The sequence below is a fragment of the Echinops telfairi genome, unplaced genomic scaffold (assembly GCF_000313985.2).
Source record: "Echinops telfairi isolate 266 unplaced genomic scaffold, ASM31398v2 ScPeMD7_10;HRSCAF=50, whole genome shotgun sequence".
Taxonomy (NCBI): Eukaryota; Metazoa; Chordata; class Mammalia; order Afrosoricida; family Tenrecidae; genus Echinops; species Echinops telfairi.
The window spans coordinates 113,540-118,788 of NW_022103907.1; positions in this window are offsets into that span (position 1 = coordinate 113,540).

Below are 5,249 nucleotides of genomic sequence, written 5' to 3' on the forward strand. Positions count from 1 at the left end.
GAGGAGGACTTTGTGGATTGGTGTTGGACATATGGGCTAATGTGGGACTTGTAGGCTTGGGCAGCACTGGGTTGGGATGTTTTCTTGATGTGCACGTAACCTTTATATAAAACTCTCTTATACGTGAGTTTCTGTGGATTTGTTTCTCAAAAGTACCCAGACTAACACACTGGCCCACCCTTCTGTCTGCTGCCTGCAGATAGACTCTGCCTGTTTTGCTTCCTTGGCCTTGGACCTAAGCCCCCTGCTTGAGTCAAAGGACTTTCAGTATAGTAATTGTTCCACTAAAGTGAGCTGAACTGAGCCCTCCGCACTGCTGTGTGGACTAATTAGTCATATTCCTTCTCACTGTATAGACCTATCCTTTTATATAGACATATATAATCATAAGTGTCCTGGTTTTATTTCTCTAGAGAACCCTGCTGAACCTGTAACCTCCCTCTTAGGCAGTGGTTGAGAATCGCTGTTAGGTGTTAATGAGGCAGGACTTCTGGCACTTAATAAGTTAATAACTATGGGATTAGAGATGAGATGTAAATCATGAGCAGAGAGACTGGGACTTGTGGCCACCAAAAAGGAAGAGCTGGAAGTGGACTGTGCCTTTGGATCCAGGGTCCCCGCGCTGTGAACCTGCTAGATCCAGGGCAACATTGACGACCAGACATAGGGCCATCCCAGGGAGTGCCAGGCCCGCAGATGTTAAGAGGAGACACAGACAGGGCTGAAAGAGCAGGAGGGTCCCCCCTTAGAGCCGGGCCCGGAATCCGGACATCTAGCCCCCTGAACTGTGAGAAAATACATTTCTCTTTGTTAAAGCCACCCACTTGCGGTGTTTCTGTTGGAGCAGCACCAGGTAACGGAGACAGGCAGGAAATCCTCCGGAGTCCCTTCCCTGGTGCCCAAGGACAAGAGGAAAAGGCACCTCCAGAACGGTTTCCCGCTCTGCGGGCCCCACCCCTTCGCTCCGCTTATTTTCAGTGATTTTTCACAAACTGGCTCATCTCGTAAGTGTTCCGGAGTCAGAACAGGCCGTGCCGCACGCGGCGCACGCGAACCTGCTGAACAAACAGGCAAGGCAAGGCTGCGAGGCTGGGAGGAGCCTGGGCCCCCGCCCGGTCCCCGGTTTGGGCAAGTCTGCCAAGCTCGTGGGTCTCTGCTGCTGGTGGGTGGCCCTCTTGGGAAACCTACTGAGAGGCAAACGCTGCAGCACGGCCCTGACGCACACAGCATAGTGAGGGGGTGGCTAAGAGGAGAGAGATGTCCTTGTGGGCAAACCCCAAAACCAAAGGGCACCCCTTCATTTGTTCACCCATCAAAAGCTTCCCGAGTGGCTGCACTGGCCTGTCCTCTAGGGCTGGCCCCGTCCAGCAGAAGGAGGCATTGGCGGGGCCACTGCAAACTAAAACAATGAAGTAGGCCCCCGCCCCGGGGTTGGGGGGCTCCCCAGAAGAAAGATCTAGCCTTCTGCTTCCATCCTGTCACGTGGGGGGGTCTTAGGAGTCGAAATCAGCTCAGTGTCACCTACCCACCACCGTAGCCTAGGGGAGAGGGAAACCACTCCTGGTTAGGGTTCATGAGGGAGGAGGAAGCGGGGAGGGAGGGGAAAAAATGAGGAGCTGGTACCAAGGGCTCAAGCTGAAAGCAAATGTAGAAAGCAAATGTTTTGAGAATGGTGAGGGCAACAAATGTACAAATGTGCTTCACACATGGATGGATGGATTGTGATAAGAATTGTATGAGCCCCCCCCAAAAAAAAGAAATGGGATTTGCATATCTTAAAAAATTGTTTTTATCTATACATGATCCTTCAAATGAAACATTCTACAAATTACCTCTTTTTTCAATAAAGATGGATAAATCACTTCACCCAAGTAACACGAATAAAACAATTCTCATTATAAAACAAACAAAACAAAACAGAAGCACTCCTGGTGTGCCCCAAGCTGGTGCCCACCCCAGGGCCTTTGTTCCTGCCCTTCCCACCACCTAGGCTGCCTGCTTATGCACCTGGCACCTTCCCATTCTTCACCATCTGCTTCCGTACCATCTCCCCAGTGAGGCTTTCTCTGGTCACCCCTGTAATAGGTGGGTCCTCCTCTCTCCCCATCTCTGTTGCTACATCCAGTACCCTCACCAGATTCATGGCAGTTTGTAATGATACAGCTGCCTGTTAGCTATTGATTTAGTATTAGGGATGAGGAGCCCTGGTGGGGTAGTGGTTACATGCTGGGCTGTGAGCCACAAGGTTGGCAGTTCAAAAACCACCAGGTGCTCCGAAGTAGAAAGACAGGTGGCCTTTCTATTTTGGTAAACAGTTACCATCTCCGAAACTCAGGGACAGTTCCACCCAGTCCTCTTGGATCGCTATGCTGTCAGTGTTGACTCCATGGCAGGGAGTTTGGATTTTTGATTGGAAGCCCTGGTAGTGGTTATGCATTGGGCTGCTAACTTCAAGGTCAGCAGTTCAAAACCACCAGCCACTTCAGGTGAGAAGGATGAGGCTTTCTACTCCGGTCAAGAGTTATAGTCTTGGCAGTTCTATCCAGCCCTATCGGGTCGCTAAGAGTCAGCATCGATTTGCTGGCAGTGCAATGATACCGTGACCATGATTTTTCTGGATGCTTCAAAGCATGCCTTTGTCTAGGAGGCGAGCATTGTTAATTTCCTTTAGTCCTTGGGACTATCCTAAGAGGGAGGGATTATTATTATTTTCTTTTTATTTTTAATGATTATTGTCTAGCTCAAGGGTCCTCAAACTTTTTAAACAGAGGGCCAGTTCACTGTCCCTCAGACCCGTTGGAGGGCCGGACTATAGTTTAAAAAAAACCTATGAACAAATTTCTATGCATACTGCACATATCTTATTTTGAAGTAAAAAACAAATGGGACAAAAGCACCCGGCGGGCCGGATAAATGTCCTCGGCGGGCTGCATGTGGCCCGTGGGCCGTGGGCCGTAGTTTGAGGACGCCTGGTCTAGCTGTTGGAATAAGGAGACAGAAGCCTGGCTCTGATTTTTAAAAAACTTTTCGATGTGAAATCATTCCAACTTAGAGAAGTCACAGACTGGCCCCCAGCACACCCCTGCCCTCTTCACTCGGGCAGTGCTGGCCTGCCCCTTCTCCCCGTCTGCCTGCGTGTCCAGACCAGCCGCCCTCATGTTTCCTCAGTCACGCGGAGGCTGTGCATCAGGGACTGGTTTTTCAGGACTCAACCGCCAGGCCTTTCTCTCGAGCCGCCTCGGGGTGGACTCCAACCTCCAACCTCCCGGTTGCCGGCCTCGCCCACGAGCAGCTGCACCACCCAGGGGGCTGTGCATGCGCCAACATAGGCTAGTGATTCCTTCTGGAATCGTTCACACAAGGGGCCTCTGGACTCTTCTTCAGTGGGACTGTCTCAAGATCAGGGACTTCTTTTTTCCCTCATAAAAAAATCCGAGAACTGAATGTTGACTTCATACTATGATTTCCTTCTTTGATTACTTTCCCGTCCATGTGAACGTGGGTCCCGTGTGCCTAGGATGTGCTTGATAGCAACGTGGTTTGTTGTTGGTTTCTGGTCCAGTGTTCAACCCCAGATCATCCATTCACCTGGTGGCCAGGTTTCTGTCCTCATTAGGCTTTGATATCCTTTAATGATCCTTCACTGAATAATACGCATTCGATCAGTATGATAGCGGTTGGGAAGGAGACTGGAGTCCCCTCTTCCAGGATGACAGAGGGGGAAGAAGGGAAAAGGCGTTGAGTGACTCCCTGCCATCAAATCAGTTCTGACTCATCCCGACCCCTCTCCCACAGGGTGGACCTGCCCCTGTGGGTTCCCAAGGCGTTAACTGTTTTATTATTGTTGTTTTTTGTAGTTGAATAGTTTTGTTTGTTTGTTTTTAAATACTTTTATTGGGGGCCCTTCCATCTCTTATCATAGTCCATTGTGTCAAGCACATTTGTACATTTGTTGCCATCATCATTCTCAAAGCATTTTCTTTCTACTTGCGCCCTTGGTATCAGCTCTAGGCTTTACTGAAGCGACAAGCCTCGTCTTTCTCCGATGGGCGGCTGCCCTGTTTGAATGGCCGGCCTGTGGTTAGCAGCCCGATGTTGCCAGGGCTCGGAAGGAAGAAGGAAGCAGGAAGCTCCTCTCGCTCTGCAGCTGCTTCCTCAAAGGTCCATGTGGTGGAAGGAGGCTGGTATTAACCAAAAAGCTGGAGAAGCCAACGGGATCTTACGTGTCACGAGATGACAAAAGCAAAAACAAAGCCACCACTCATTGCCATGCTGAGTCAGGGTGACTCTGTAGGACAGGGCAGAACTGCCCCTGAAGGTTTCTGAGACTGTAACTCATTACTGGAGTGGAAAGCCTCCTCTTTCTCCCGAGGAGTGGCTGATGGTTTTGAACTGCTGACCTTCCAAGTTAGCAGCCCAACGCGTAACCACTACACTAACAGGACACCATTAAAAGATGACAGTCCTAGTGAAATAATTATTTCCTTTGAGCCAGGATTGACTACCTCCCAAACTCCTTAACATCCCTGTAAGGGAGTATTGTTATCTCGAATTTACAGATCAGGAAACTACGGCTCAGGAAGTGACGGTCCTTGCCCAAGGCCATAGATTCCCTGGGAGAATCTGGATTCCAACACAGACTCCAAAGCTCCTTCTCTTGCAGTGGAAATGAGCCCTGGTTTGGACCTCGGCAGCCGGCCTCCACACACATTCCAGGGAGGCCCAGTTTTCAAGGAATGCCCAGCTCCGAAATGAGCTGTGCTCCACGGGTGGGTGTTATCCCCGGGGGCCGTGCTCTGCAGAGCCTGGTCGGGCCCCCAGGGAAGTGGCAGCTGGCCCAGGACACCTAGACTCCACCACTGCCCACCTCGCCAGGCCAGACACCGCCTCGCATCTCCCTGGCCTGTGGTGCTGCAGTCCCTGTGCTTGGAGCAACAGGAAGCTGAAGGCTGGTATTTCAGAAAGTCTGCCAACAATAAACTTCATAGAAGTTTCCTCTTAACGCTGGAGCAATACAGCGTACCAAGGCCTACGTTGCATTGCCAGGACTTGGAAATGTAACCATCTATGGGGATTCTCATCAACGGGAAGGAAGCCTGGTGGCTTTGTGGTTAAGCACGGGGCTGCCATCCAAGGTCAGCAGTTGGGAACCACCCGCCGCTCCTCGGGAGAAAGACGAGGCTTTCTGTTCCCACAAAGAGCTACGGTCTCAGAAACCCACAGGGGCAGTGCCACCCTGTCCTGTAGGC